Source organism: Muntiacus reevesi, chromosome 6 (assembly GCF_963930625.1).
Source record: "Muntiacus reevesi chromosome 6, mMunRee1.1, whole genome shotgun sequence".
Taxonomy (NCBI): Eukaryota; Metazoa; Chordata; class Mammalia; order Artiodactyla; family Cervidae; genus Muntiacus; species Muntiacus reevesi.
The window spans coordinates 38,347,460-38,362,424 of NC_089254.1; the positions used below are offsets into that span (position 1 = coordinate 38,347,460).

Here is a 14,965-nt window from a genome sequence, read left to right on the forward strand (position 1 = left end):
ATGTACAAGTTGTATTTAGACAATGCAGAAGAACCAGAGATCAAATTGCCAACATCTGTTGAATCATAGAAAAAGCAAAGGAATTTAAAAAAATCTTCTACTTTTGCTTCATTCATTATGCTAAATCCTTTGACTGTGTGGATCACAACAAACTGTGGAAAATTCTGAAAGAGATGGGAATATCAGACCACCTTACTTGCCTCCTGATAAATCTGTATGCCAGTCAAGAAGCAACAGTTAGAACCAGACATGGAACAATGGACTGGTTCCAAACTGGGAAATGAGCACATTAAGACTGTATATCGTCAGCCTCCTTATTTAACTTATATGCAGAGTACATCATGAGAAACGTTGGGCTGGACGAAGCACAAGCTGGAATCAAGATTGTCGAGAGAAATATCAATAACCTCAGATATGCAGAGGACACCACCCTAATGGCAGAAAGTGAGGAGAAATTAAAGAGCCTCTTGATGAAGGCAAAATAGGAGAGAGAAAAAGCTGGCTTAAAACTCAACATTCAAAAAGCTAAGATCATAGCATCAGGTCCCATCACTTCATGGCAAATAGATGGAGAAAAATGGAAACAGTGACAGACTTTATTTTCTTGGGTTCCAAAAACACTGTGGACTGCAACCATGAAATTAAAAGGTGTTTGCTCCTTAGGAGAAAAGCTATGACAAATCTAGCCAGTGTACTAAAAAGCAGAGACATCACTTTGCTGACAAAGGTCCATCTAGTTAAACCTATGTTTTTCCAGTAGTCGTGTATGGATGTGAGAGTTGGACCATAAAGAAGGCTGAGCCTCAAAGATTCGATGCTTTTCACCTGTGGTGCTGGAGAAGATTCTTGAGAGTTCCTTGGGCTGCAAGGAGACCAAACCAATCAATCCTAAAGGTTATCAACCCTGAATACTCACGGGAAGGACTGATGCCGATGCTATAGCTCCAACACGTGGGCCACCTGATACAAAGAGCTGACTCATTGCAAAAGACCCTGATGCTTGGAAAGATTGAGGACAGGAGGATAAAGGGGTGACAAAGGATGACATGGTTGGATGGTATCATCGACTCAATGGATATGAGTTTGAGCAAATTCAGGGAGATAGTGTAGGACAGGGAAGCCTGGCATGCCACAGTTCATGGGGTCGCAAAGAGTCAGACACAGCCGAGCAACTGAGCAATAACAAGAACAAGCCTTAGAGCACACAGTACAGTTATTATATTTTGGAGATATTTCCATGTGTTATATATGTTAGTTACTAGAATTTTAAGAGTCAATTATGCATTTATAATGGCAACAGCAAGATGCTCACTCTGGTATCTTCCTTCTATTCCTTCTGTAAATACAGTATTATTTTTAAGTCACTTGTTTGGCCTGTTTTCTTCAGGAGATTAATAGCTCCTTAAGGGGTATGTCTGTGTGCAGTGGTGGCAAAGTATCCACGGAATTCAACTCGTGTCTTCATCATGTACTAACTTGTTTTTCTTTTTTTTTTCACTTTCATCAAAAGGTTTCATTCCATAGAAACAAAATTTAGAACCGCCAGCTGAAGATAAAAAGATCCTGGATCCTTGTCAGTATTCAGCATAATAAGGTCTAATGGTGTTTTCTGTAGCTTACAACAAGGTCTGACACACAGTAAGTGCTCAAATACTTTTCAACAAATGCACCGAGAAATTAGTTTATCTGAAAGAGAGTGACCCTATTATGTATTCAACCAAAATAGGTTTCTGTTGTTTAAGGGTTCCATCAAAGTAAGAATACTCGTAGGAAAGATCCCACTTACTAAAGTGCATGTCTACTCTGAGAAGACACTGTATTTAGGGCCCATGAGATGAGACCACTGTACTGAATAACCTTTTGTTTCTTTATTTCCAAAGCTTCCTAGAGTGAGATACAAGAAAGACCCCTTATAACAGTACCTGTTATGTTTCAAATAGAGTAATAATGAAGTTCTGCGTAGAACGAAGTGAGCCTCCAAATGAATTTAAATTAGACTGTGTTCTCCTGAGTATTAATATCCATTCCTTTTGATTTAGGTGAAATGAAATGGGAGAAATTTGGGGAAATTAAAATGGATGAATGTAAGATCGAAGTTTGGAAGATTTAATAAGAGAAGGCAACACTGAGATCAAACTCATGACTTTTAAAACTGTCCTCACTCCCCTTTTAAAGCCCTGTAGGGTCCACAGTGGCCTTCCATTTGAGCTCACTTTGGAGTCGCTGGTGAAGGCAGCCGGGCTGTCTGCTACGTCGCCTCCAGAACGTTTGCCAATTTTCTGTCATTTCCTCCTTGAGATGACAGTGTGTGCCAAAGGTCTCTGGGTATATTTCAGAACATCTTAAACTATTTAACAATGTAATAGCAAGCCCCAATTTAAAAGTGTTATTTATTCTACACAGACGAAATTTGTCAGAAGACACAAAGCTCAGTTCAACTTGCCCTGATCCATAAAGAAATGAGTAGAAAGCGCATCGTGGAACCAACGGCATACTTACTACCTGCCGGATATAATGGGAAGAGAGTTTCCAGTGGCTTGTCAATATGTATACTTCAACATGCAACACACAAAACAGTACAACTCTTTACTGAACTCTATTTCTTTTTATATCCCTGGCACACTTACCATAGTTTAGTCTATTTCCTTTTCCTGACAAACAGTTCATTGTTTGTGATTGAGAGAATCATCTTGGATTAGGCATGATTTCAGATTCCAGGAACCTGGTGTGGAGACAGCATCACTCCTCCACCAGCACCTCCTTCCTCACCGCTCCAGATCTCTGCTTTTAGGTTGCAGTGATGGCACGCTTTCCAGTTTTCATCCAAAGAGCAATCAACAACCTACAAACAACTGACCAATTGTTCTCATCTAACAAAGATGAGAAGACCAAATCGTCTCATCTAAAAGCGTTTTTCATTTTAAAATTTTGTGATTTTTTTCCTTGAAAAATTCAGGTGTGAAGTTTAGTTTGTAAATACTAAGAATGTTAAATTCCTTAGCTAGTGATCTCCACCAACAATCTGTGCTAAAAGCAAAATTAGCCCTAATCACTTCAAGGGAAGTACATTGTTATGTATTTCTTCATTTCAAGAAAAACATATTCTTTCATTTGATTGGTCCCCTCTGCAGTCTTATTTGGTCTTTGCCACTGATTTGTTAGCATTTTAAATCCTCTTTTCCTTTTTTGCCTAACAATGATTCTTCTGAGTTTGGGAGCTCACCATTTTCCCCCAGGTGAAAATCTTTTTATTATTCTCAGGTGTTTGCTTTCTTTCTGTAATTCTCAGAATAATTCATTGCAAAGTCATCATTGTCCTTTACAAAAGGATCAAATTCCAAATAATTACAGTTTGTATTGTACATCCTCTGAAAATATTTCTCCTTTCCCCTTGCCAAGATTGCACAAGTCTCATATATTGCCCCACAAACCCTCCTTCTCTTTCTGGGTCAGGTATACCTGCGAACAGGACAGGTTGCTTGTTTCTCTTCATCTGATCCAGATCTTACCTGAGTTCTTGCAGAGGAAGTGAACAGAAGTTAATACTTTTAAAAGTATCAGCCCAGAGTGCTTTCCCCTGAATTCTGCACGGCTGCAAGAGACCATTCTCCAAAGAATTATGGAAGGTGATTTTTTTTAAAGGTAAAGAAGCCTGTTCATTTCATTCTCAGACTTTGTAACATAGCACAGAGTCAGATGGAACTGCTTTTTTGGTATCAGCAGTTGTCTCTAAAGAAGTATATCCTTATATACTTATTTGTCTCTAAACAAGCATATCCTTAAGTTTCCTGTCTGAATAAGTCATACTGTATCATTGTTTGTTGTTTCCTGGTCTTATATAGCCATGGTATGAAACACACCATATAACAAAAATTCTGCCATGAAACAAAATTCCCTCCCCTCAAATATCTGGTGCCAAGAATCAATATAATTTCTATGATCACGAGTGATCAGTAATTTTATTTATGGAAATATTTTTTTTCTAAGAGTTTGTTAAAAGGATTGAGTCGTTTAGATTATTTCTTAAATATACTTGTCAGTCTTGACAAAACACAAGAACCATTTTTTGGTCCCATGAACAAAGGTCATTCAACATCTAGTCTCATTAAAAACATGTTTTCTCAACTTGTAAGCAGAAAATTGAACTGGTCAGAATTGGAGAGCATCCTTTTCAAAAGAGTAACATTTTTAAAACAAGGCAGGCACACAAAAGTTTAAATAAAATAAGAAATCAATTTAGAACAGGACATGACAGATCAACTTAAGAATCTGAAGGAAGAAAAAAATTCCACCAAAATTGCACTTTTAAAAATAAAGTTTTCTGATACTTTGAAAATAAAAGATATGAAAATGTGTAAATGGAAATTTCATAGGATCAGTTGAGAGACTAGTGGAAATGAAAGCTTTGTCTTAAAAGTCTATCCATTTACTTAAAAGCTTGTAACTCCTTTGAAACAATATCATAAACTAAATTAATACACCAGTTAGTATTTAGCTTCTTAAGGAGTTTGAAATAACAAATATTCATGTTTACTAGATGATAATCCATCAACTACAAGGACATTTATAGCCATACCCCTAAATAAAAATAATTGTGCTCACCAACTTTTAGAGAAGCTTGCTTGCCCAAACGTAGGATCTTAAAACTTCAGAGTGACTGTTGTAGGAGGAGATGCAGAAAATAAACACATGATTTCCACAGCTGAGAACTCAGAAATGAGGCTCAGGGTCTTGACCATTCGTCTGTCATTAAGGTTATCCTGACATGTGAAGCCATTGACATCCTGAGACTTCCAACACTTCAGATGCCTAAACCGAGATAAATATAGATCCCTGACACCTGAACCAGATGAAGTGAACCTTAACTTGAAAAATCTTGCTCATTTTGGCGCTCCATTGAGGAAAATAAAACCCTTAATCCTTTTTCTGTTAAAACCTGTTATGCACCTTAACAGATAATTCCTTTGCTTATGAAGCACAGGAATTCAGATCGATCATAAAAAATCAATTTGCTTCTATGTTTAGCATTTGTTGTCATAGTATAGAGACACAGGTTTGACTTTCCCTTGCTTGATTAAGTTGAAAGAAAACAGTAATGAATATTAAATATTTATTTACAAACTTTTGTTAGGAAGTTTTCCAAGTGAGTCATTGATAAATTCGTGTTTGGTAAACTTTCTAGTAATTTTTTCTCCTACATGGTTTAAGCAGTAATTTGGTCCTTTTCGATTTGCCTCATTTAATGATGTGGAAGGTGTCATGCACTGCCAAGGTGCTTTGGCTTAAGTTAACCTTTTGGTATAGTTGTATTATGTGATAGATTTAAATCAAATTGTGCTTAGTACTTTTGTTAAGCATATGAATAAGGATCTACCCTCAATCTGATTAAAGATATTATTTTGAAGCTATAATTGCAAGATTTCTAACAATAAGTCCCTTCCTGGGATTCATATTATTTATCAAGAATCTATAATACTATATTAAAACAAAGTGGATAAAGAAACTAGAAAAGTCATGCTGCTTTCCTGAAATTTTGAGGTATTAATTATTTTCAGTTAATTCAGTCTTTAGAGAATGGCACTAGAGAAAAATGATGGCTTTTGGAGTTACCACTTTCTAAATGAAGCTGAACTATAACCAATATTACCTATCATTCCAGGCAGGAGAATGACTTCTTTCAAAGGACCCAAACTAGTATTTTAATATCTAGTATTTTATTTAATAGATGCTGTGCAGTGAGCACTGTATACATGCTTGGCACTTTGCTAAGTACATATCATATAATCGCATTCTCTTTTCCTAATCCTGAAATATCCTTTCAAAATAAGTCAATATTTTTAGGTACAAATATTTACAGGAAAGAAAGCAGACTCAAAAGGATAAATACTGGCAATGGACATGTTGCTAATAAGTGGTTCATATAAGAGTCTAACACTCAAGTTTGACTGAAAACATGTTTCTTTCCCACCCTAAAATATAGTTACAGGTCAAAAATGTTTTGTCCACACATTATCTGTGTCAAAGTAATCAACCTATAAGTAATTCCAAAAGTGTTTTAATGTATTTCAAACAAAATTAGGGAAAGTACAGAAATGGTCCCTGTGGAGTATTGCTAAGACACTAGAAAGTCCCCAGAAGCATTGTCCTTAACACAAGGAAAAGATAGACGATCTGGAAGTACAGCACAATCCTAGCCAGAGATATCTCTCATCTCTTGCATTTACTTTTTTTCAAATTGTCCTTGTCAGTTTGTATAAGCAAAATTTGACCTCCCAGAGCCTGGAGGGCCAGTCCAGTGGCCACTTCTCAGCCATTAACATCATATTTGGCAGTCTGAGATGGGTGCCCGGCACAAGCAGCGCATCCAGGTGATAGAGTCACCTGGCACGGTCAGGTGGTCAACACCAGAGAGATGTTGGCATGGGAAGGTCAGATTCTCGTCTGTCATAGAAGGCGACACATTTCTTTACAGAAAAAAAGGTTCTATGTGTATAAAATGTTTTTCTTTTACTTGAACTAGGAATCTGTTAAACAAAATGTTTTATCAAGGAAGTCAGAAGACAAACTACAAATTCAGTGAACTCAGGATCACATATATCTTCTATGAATCACAATAAGTATCAGAGAATGCTCACACCCTAAGCACCCACTATCTGAATATGCATTAGGCCTTATAAATAAGAATAGGGAATGTGGAATATCCTTTCTATGAATTATATATTCATTATCATTGAATTTTTCACTCCCTGGTGACACTGACTTCTGAAGGGTGAGTGTTGAGGGCGAGGGAAAATAGTGACTGAGGTACAAAATGATTAGGCTCTGGGGTAACTCAGACAAGACCTCTGATCCTCTTCAACCCGAGAATTGTCATTCTTAAGAAGTTATCTTCAGAATTAAATATTTCATCACAGGATATTACTTAAACCTAGGACTTTTTCACCCCAAACTGTTGCCTTTTAAGTATTAAACTAGGCAAAATCAAAACCTCTCCTGGATTTTGTTGCACAACACGTACCATACACTGTAAGAAATCAAAGTTGAACCAACAACCCAGCCACTAACAGCAGCTGTTGCCAGCTGTTGATAGCATGTTCTTCACAAGACATTATTGTGAAATGTCCAGTTTCTATGTGAAAATGTTTTTCTCAAAACAGCAGTCAAATTAATCTGTCCATATGCATTAGCGTCATGGATACAGTGGCAGTAGTAGTCACACTCATATTTCTGTCCTTCCCAATTTCTGTCCCAGCCCTCAAATCCTGTTTTCCTGATGCCCTCAGAGGGTCATCTTTTCAGATCCCTCCTCTCTATCTGACCAGCAGCATCCAGGGTGCTTCATCAAGTATTATCAGCAGCTCTAAGAAGTCACCCTTCTTAGTAGTTCACCCTTAAGTACTATGTCCTGCTGAATGGGTGTGGGCCTTTTCAATTAATAATATGATGCATTTTTAAAAATTCCCTTCAGAAAAATTCAAATTTTAAATAAAAGATTCGCCCCTTTGTTTAGATTCCTATTTACTGTATAAGTGTTAACAGTAATCTGTTCTTGAACCCTTGACTCTGTAACGTAACAGGGAAGGAATAGTTTGTGGCCATATCAGGAAATGTTGGCTTAAACCCCTGTACACACTTGAAAACAATGAGGATATTCACCAAGATACTTAAACATGTGAACCTTACTAGATTTTTAGGGAAAGCACATTTGGAAAACATCCTTGACTTATTATCAGCTTGCTGAATGTGTATATTCAGTATTTGAAAGATATTTTGGGGACTAATTTGTCATCAATTCCAGTAACACAGCCTTCTTTCCAGGCTTTTTTATTTGTCTGTTTTCCCATGTTAGCAGGGAATAAATAATTTCACTCAGACATTCTTCATAAGGAGCATTTTCGTACAGGAAAGCTGGGGACAAGTCAATATTAATCTTCTCTGCTTAACTTGCTCTCCTCAAATCTCTACATGTGTGAAATGTCTTTATTCCAAACATCAGCTTGAGGTAAAGATTTTACCACCATTTCCTCACAAAGTTGACTTCAGAGATGAGTGCTGGCTATGTGTTTGTTATTCAAAAGTAATAAGAATTGATGGAAATCTCTACTATTAAAAATAATCTAAATGGAGCAGTTCTTTTAAGTCTTGGAAGCCTAAAACTATTGCTCAACTGTGTATTTAATTTGCTTTCTGCCTTCCAGAGTCATCCTCATTAGTTGTAAAAGCCTTATCGATAATTTGCAGCCAAATATTATAGCTCCAAAGCAATATCTTTCCTTTTAAGGTTGATGGCTTTTCGTTTAATCACTTATCCATCCAATAGCAAAACACACCGAGATGTGTTTTGTTATTGTATATGGTATTGTGCTACTCCTGTGGGAAAAACGGTGATAAAAGGCCAAAGCTGTGCTCTCAATGTCTTCTTGTTTTGTGAAGGGAGACAAGCACTATTTAATAAATCATATTATAATGAAGTAGGATAAATAATGAAGGAAAGTTTTATTGTGATAAGCTAGGCTGAAAGGTCAGAGACGTTTCTCTAATATACATATGCATTTAAATGTATAGATGTGTGCATATATATATATACACACACACTATATGTACTTGTTTATATTAACATATTTATGTATATATCATGCATATGGGTATACATCTATATATTGTATGCATTTGTTTATATGTGTATGTAGGTATAAATGAATATACACAGATGTTGCTTATGTATGTAAGTGTTGGTCGCTCAGTCATATCTGACTCTTAGCAACCCCAAGGACTGAGCCCTCTGTCCATTGAATTCAGTCCATGCAAGGCCCGTCTGTCCTTGAAATTCTCCAGGCAAGAATACTGGAGTGGGTAGCCACTGCCTTCTCCTAGGGCTCTTCCCAACCCAGGAATTGAAACTGGGTCTCCTGTACTGCAGGCAGATTCTTTATCATCTGAGCCAACACTAAAGCCCCATTTATGTACTGTCATAAACTGTGATCAGTGAGGGTAAACTTTGAAGCAATTTACACTGTGATAAGGTGAGAGGTCAGAGAGGTTTCCCTAATATTTTGTATGTACTCTTCCCTGTATAGTATGTATATTATTGAGATGCCTTAAATTGTGCTTGTCTGCCTTCAGTCAACAATAAGATTCTTGAGAGCGCTTTATTTACCATTTAGTTCTACTACACCTAAATATATGATATATATGTACATATATATACATATATATACATATGTATACATACATATGTATACATATATATATAATAGATTATATATAATACACATAATATAGATCACACACACAAATATCTAAAAATGAATTGCTTTTAAGTGACAAAGAATTAAGAAGCATTCACAGGTAAGGATCCACCGCTGTAAGGAAGGGCGCGGACAGGAAGGAGCACCGCGGAGACCAGTGTGACCGGAGGAGAGAGGTTAAGGAAGGATAATATGAGAGGAGACAGAAGGTTGGGGAAGAGTGGAATGGTACAAGGATTTGTAGCGATTTATCCTGAGAACAATGGGAAGACTTTGAAAAATTTTAATCTAGAGAGACACATGGGTGGATCTGAATTGCATTTAAGAACAAGCTCTCTGATAGTTTCATTATTAATGGATTAAAGAGAGGTAAGGATAGATGTGGGGAAACCAGCAAGGCAATTATTACTGACCTTAATGATAAGATCCTAAAATGGATGATAAATGGAGGAAAAAACATGGATTTGTGAAATGCATAGGTAAAATCAACAGATTTTGGTGGTGGTGGTATATGAGGAAAAGGGAAGAAGAATAATTGAGAAACTGTTTAAACTGAAGCTCTCTAATTATTCTACCCCCTAACATGAACATTTACTCTTCAGATAATGTATGAGAACATATCTATCTCAATGATTGGCATATTTCAGCTGGTGCTGGAAAATTTCATTTTCCATAATATTTCGTTTATTCCATAAAATGGAATTCCATAAAATTCCAAAAAATTTCCATAAAACTTCATTTATATAATATAAAAGATTATATAAATGGATAAGTGAGTGAGTGCCAGTGGGTAGAATGTTAATAGGAGTGAATGCTTCTTGCGATGTATCTTTTTTTGTTTGGGTCATCATACAAAGTTCCCACAAGGCTGTGGCAAGGAGAGTCACAAACACTGCTTGATACCTTAAGAGACTAGGAAGTACAGGGAAATGACGGATTCTCATGGAGACAGGTCCAAAGGGAAATGAATGAACCTAGTATTAAAAGGAATAATTTTTCAGTGACTTAGAAATTGTTCAAGTGTCTTGCACACATCTGGCTCTGTGTAAAGGAGCTTGTAATCTAATGGAAACTTGAGTCTCCCTGGACCAAGAGCAAATAATATCCACAGGACATAAAGTCCTTCTAGCACAACAAAACAACAGACTAGTAGCCAATTATGGTAGCAGCCAAGCAGATGTCTCACTGGTTTTTAAATCAGACACAGCTTTGTTATAATTACTACTTAACTTGCTGTAGCATTATCTGTTTATGAAATTTTGTTTTGATGTTATCACATGATAATCAGCTAATAATCAGACAATTCTTATGTACTTTCTTGGTGAGTGATTATACAAACAGTATCTAGTGTCTTGTAGCTCTGTTTTCTTTAGAATAGGGGAAGATTAAGCAGGACAATACTGAGGCTGATCAAAATGTTCTAACAAAACTCTAGAACCAAAATGTCCCGCCTTTAGATCATACTTCAAATAGGATTCCTCTGTGCATACATTTTTCATGTAAAGATCAAATATTCATGTTCTTGATTGTCCTTTCCCTGTCCATTTTGTGTTTCCCTTGCTCTATCTGCATTCTAAATATAGGAGTCTTCTAAATTCCTGTCCTATCCGTTCTTTTTTCTTCCTATTTCTTCTCTTTCTTGGCAATATGTGCTACTGTCGGGGCTCAATTTATCACCTCTGCACAGTTAATCCCCAAATCTACTTTTTTACCCCTAAATTCTACCCTAATGATAAATTTACTTGGTATTTTTGAGAATTCTCTATACACTAATAACATATATTAACTCATTTAATTTTTTTTAAAACTGGATATAAAACAAACATTTACCATTTTAGAAGTTTAAATGAATGTTTAGTAAAATTAAGTAACTCAATTCACAGTGACAATGCTCTGAGTAGCCAGATTTGGGCTCAGATGACTCCAGGCCTTAAGCCCTTAAACACTGTGCTGTGATTGACTCACTGGGATATAACTGTTCATCAGCCTTCCGTGGACATCTCCACCCTGCTGCCTTAACACGCCTCCCCTTCCCTATCTCTACACCTCTACCTCCTGCCACCCAGCTTGAAACTGGTCCCCTTACACTGAATCATCTTCCAATTCCTAACAACTCTAACTTCGTCATATATTTTCCATTTGTCTCCCATGTTTTGTTTTCACTGCCTCTACTTAAGTCAGATTTCCATCACCACCTACCTTTAACCATTGCCATGGTCCCCTAATTGGTTTCCCTGCATCCAGAATTACCCCCCTCTCATTTATGCTTCCCACTCGTTTTAGGGTAATCTTTCTAAAACACAAATTTGATTTTATGATTTATTTATTTAAAATAAAACATTAATAGTACCCATTTCCATTAACAGTACAGAATGGACTTTAAACCCCTTAGACCAGCACTGAAGATTTTTAACTACTATTTCTGTTCCTGCATTCTGATCCTTTTTATTCTTCAATGAAATGGTCTCATTTTCAATTGTCTACATAAATGCCACTCTCTAAATTCAGTGATCCTTAGCATGGTGTGTACACTGAAACCTCTAAAACATATATTTGTTCTTCATCCTAGATTATTTAATTGAAATTAATGAATACTTTCATGTTTAAAAATTACTGTTAGTGCTACTATTGGTCTATGTGGTTAATTTGTACAAATGAAAGGAATCACTTGTTCAAAATACTTTGATGTACTTTACCAGAAAATTATCATTATGTATCTACATATATTTTATATTACATTATATATAATATTATCACATATACAATGTGAATGACATCATTTAGTATTGTTTAGTGTACAAGTATTACCATATTCAGCAGTGGTCTTCCTTTAAGATTCAATGAACAAATCTCCTCTCTTCTTTCTGTGGTTTATTCAATTCTCCTTTAGTCAACAAAAACTCTTCCTGAACTGACCTCCCAGATTATTATATATGATTTACTTCCCTGTAAATTTAAATCTTGTTTTATCAAACTTAGTATATGTATTTAATCTCTGATTAAATTCAGGGATTATTAATTTAATCTAGTCCACTGTTTCTATCTACTAACCAATCATTTAATAAATGGATTTCATATGAATCATAGTTTTAGAAAGAAAGATTTCTGATACACAGATCTGGTAGTTTTATTGATTTATTTCCTTATATCTATTTCTAGAAGGTACTTAAAGTAACAGTACACAACAGAAAATGAGTGAAGATGTGAAACAAAGAGAAAACATAAAGGAGGGGAGATGAATTTCGCCTAAAACCTTAGCTGAGGCACATTGGTTCACTCAAGCCAAGCCCAAGCTTGGTATCTCCTGGCAGCCACAACCACAAGGGAACTGTGATGTGTTTTAAAACACTCGTTATAAATGAAAACTTAGCAGTCCTTCAGAAGGCATCAGATTTCTTCATGAACAAAATCTTAAGATAACTTTATTACTGGATCCTTAAAAGAGACATTAAAATGGACAGTGTTTTCAAAGAGTTCTAACAACTGGTTCAGAAGTAGAAACTAATCTTCAAATGTTGGGAATCTAAAAGACCTCATCTGGTTAGCGGTTAATCTCTCCTCTATCTTTAACTCTTACTGTGTTGTAGTTCATTCTCTGTGTTCATACCATATTAGCCCTACTGGAACTTGCCAAACTACATCCTACCTTTGGACTTTCTCTTGACTTAAAACCCTCTTCTCCCAGGTATTTTTGTGTGGGTTCTGCTCCCCTCTTCGTTCAGCTTCTCTGCTCAAATATTCTCTCTCTAGAGCCTAATGTATTTAAGAAACAATCTCTCTTCATATTCTATCTTCTAACTCCACACTGCTGCATTTATTGTGCTACCTTATATCATCATATATTTGTTTGGTATTTTTTAAATCTTCAAAATACACCATATGAAGATGTAAAGTCCTTGGGGCCAGGGAATTTTTATTGTCATGTTCACTTCTTGCAATATTCCACATTGCTTAGAAGAGTACCCAACACACAGAAAGCATGCCAGAAATATTTGCAGACTAGCTGAATACACTATTTTTATATATTTATTTATAGCATTAACCTGCAACTAAAATGTTTAAGGGAGCTTCCCTGGTGGCTCAGTGATAAAGAATTCACCTGCCACGCAGGAGATGCAGGTTCCATACCTGGTCAGGAAGAGTCCCTGGAGAAAAAAATGGTAACCTGTTCCAGTATTCTTGCCTGGGAAATCCTATGAACAGAGGAGCCTGGCTGGCTACAGTCCATAGATGGGGGTTGCAAGAGTTGGACACGACTTAGCGACTGAAACAACAACAAAATGTTTGAGATTTACCATTCAACCCTTCATTCCATGAAAGAATTTCTGTAGGGAATGCAAAGTCTTTAGGCTAAGAAATAGCTTTCTGGTTATTTGTTTTGATATAGGAAACAATGTGAATTAATGGAACAAAAAAATATACCAAAAGAAACCAAAAACCCTACCATATTGACTTCCCATTTCACAAACTGAGTGTGAGAGATGCAACTGAATTTGGATATATGAGGATTACACAGAGGAAAGCTGGGAAGAAACACTAACTTCTAAGATTTGTGTCTTTCTCCTGAGCATTTCAACACAGGTTGAAACCACATGTATACTACATGCCGACTGAAACTACCCTCAAAGTAGAGCAAGTAGAGAATGGCATGAAAACTTTGCGTAAGGACTGCTGCATAGGTAGATATGTTAGTGACACTGTCATACCTATTATTTTTATAACTAACTTGTGCTCAAAGACTTTTGGTAGAATGCCTTTCCTAAGGGCCTATACCTAATAAGTGGCAGTTTTAAAAATTCAAACCAGGTCTGTCTGGTTTTACAATTAGTTTCTTTTCTAACAAATTTTGCTCTCCCCTCCTTCTTTCATGTATTTATTCATCTACTGATTTATTTATACAACAAATGTCTGAGTGAATGTAAATATTAATTTATTGTATTCAGTTTTTGTTTTTCATCAACTAACATTTCCAAACCTTTTGAAACCTGTGACCCATTTTAATAATTATATACCTACAGCCTGTTATGTTAAAATTGTATTCATTTTTAATAATATGAGGTAGTCAGATTTCTTACAATTTTAGGAAATTATTAAGGATTGTGTATTCTTTAATATAGCCATATAGAAAAATAAATTTGATTTTTATACTAACAAGGAAATTTTACTTCCAGATAATTAATAAGAAGCTTAATTTGTTAATGAATAAATTAAAATTTTAATGTGTTGTGTTTCACTGCCAAATACATAGTGAACAGTGTTTTGAAATTTAACAAGTTTTCTATTAGCAAACATGGACAAAAATCCTTTCCTTCACTGTTACTTGAATTTTGCATTTCACAGTTTAAAACTATGTATTTTTTTATATTTATAATCTTAATTTCTTAATTATGGGAGAAGAAAGGTCAGAGGCCACTTTTTAAAAACACTTCTCCATCGATAACACTATTTGCATGTGACTTGCTTTTCTACCTAACAAACAAAAGATTAAATTTAATACATGTGACACTATATATTCTTTCTGGATACTGACCTTGAATTTCCAGACACAATTCTTTCTGCTTTATTGAAATCTGAAATACCTGAATGCAATTTTCAAACCTGATATAGATGGTGTTGGTGCAAATTTATACATATTCAAGTTTCTTTACTTCTACTTTCACCTATGGTTTTTAATACCCTTAATTCTCTCAATATCTTTAGTCAATGCCTTATAAAAT

General features: G+C 35.6%; 1 protein-coding gene across 2 annotated transcripts in view; it reads right to left on the reverse strand.

The window, feature by feature from the left end:
* Positions 1 to 14,965, reverse strand: part of LOC136170448 (platelet glycoprotein 4) — a 208,676-nt gene that overhangs the window by 88,461 nt on the left and 105,250 nt on the right. Inside the window, exon 1 of one of the 2 annotated variants that reach the window (XM_065938624.1) lies at positions 4,603 to 4,729. The exons of the other annotated variant lie outside the window; for it this stretch is intronic. The gene's annotated coding sequence lies outside the window, so the exon portion shown is untranslated. Of the gene's footprint in view, positions 1 to 4,602; positions 4,730 to 14,965 lie in introns of those variants that run through there. 2 annotated transcript variants of the gene reach the window in all.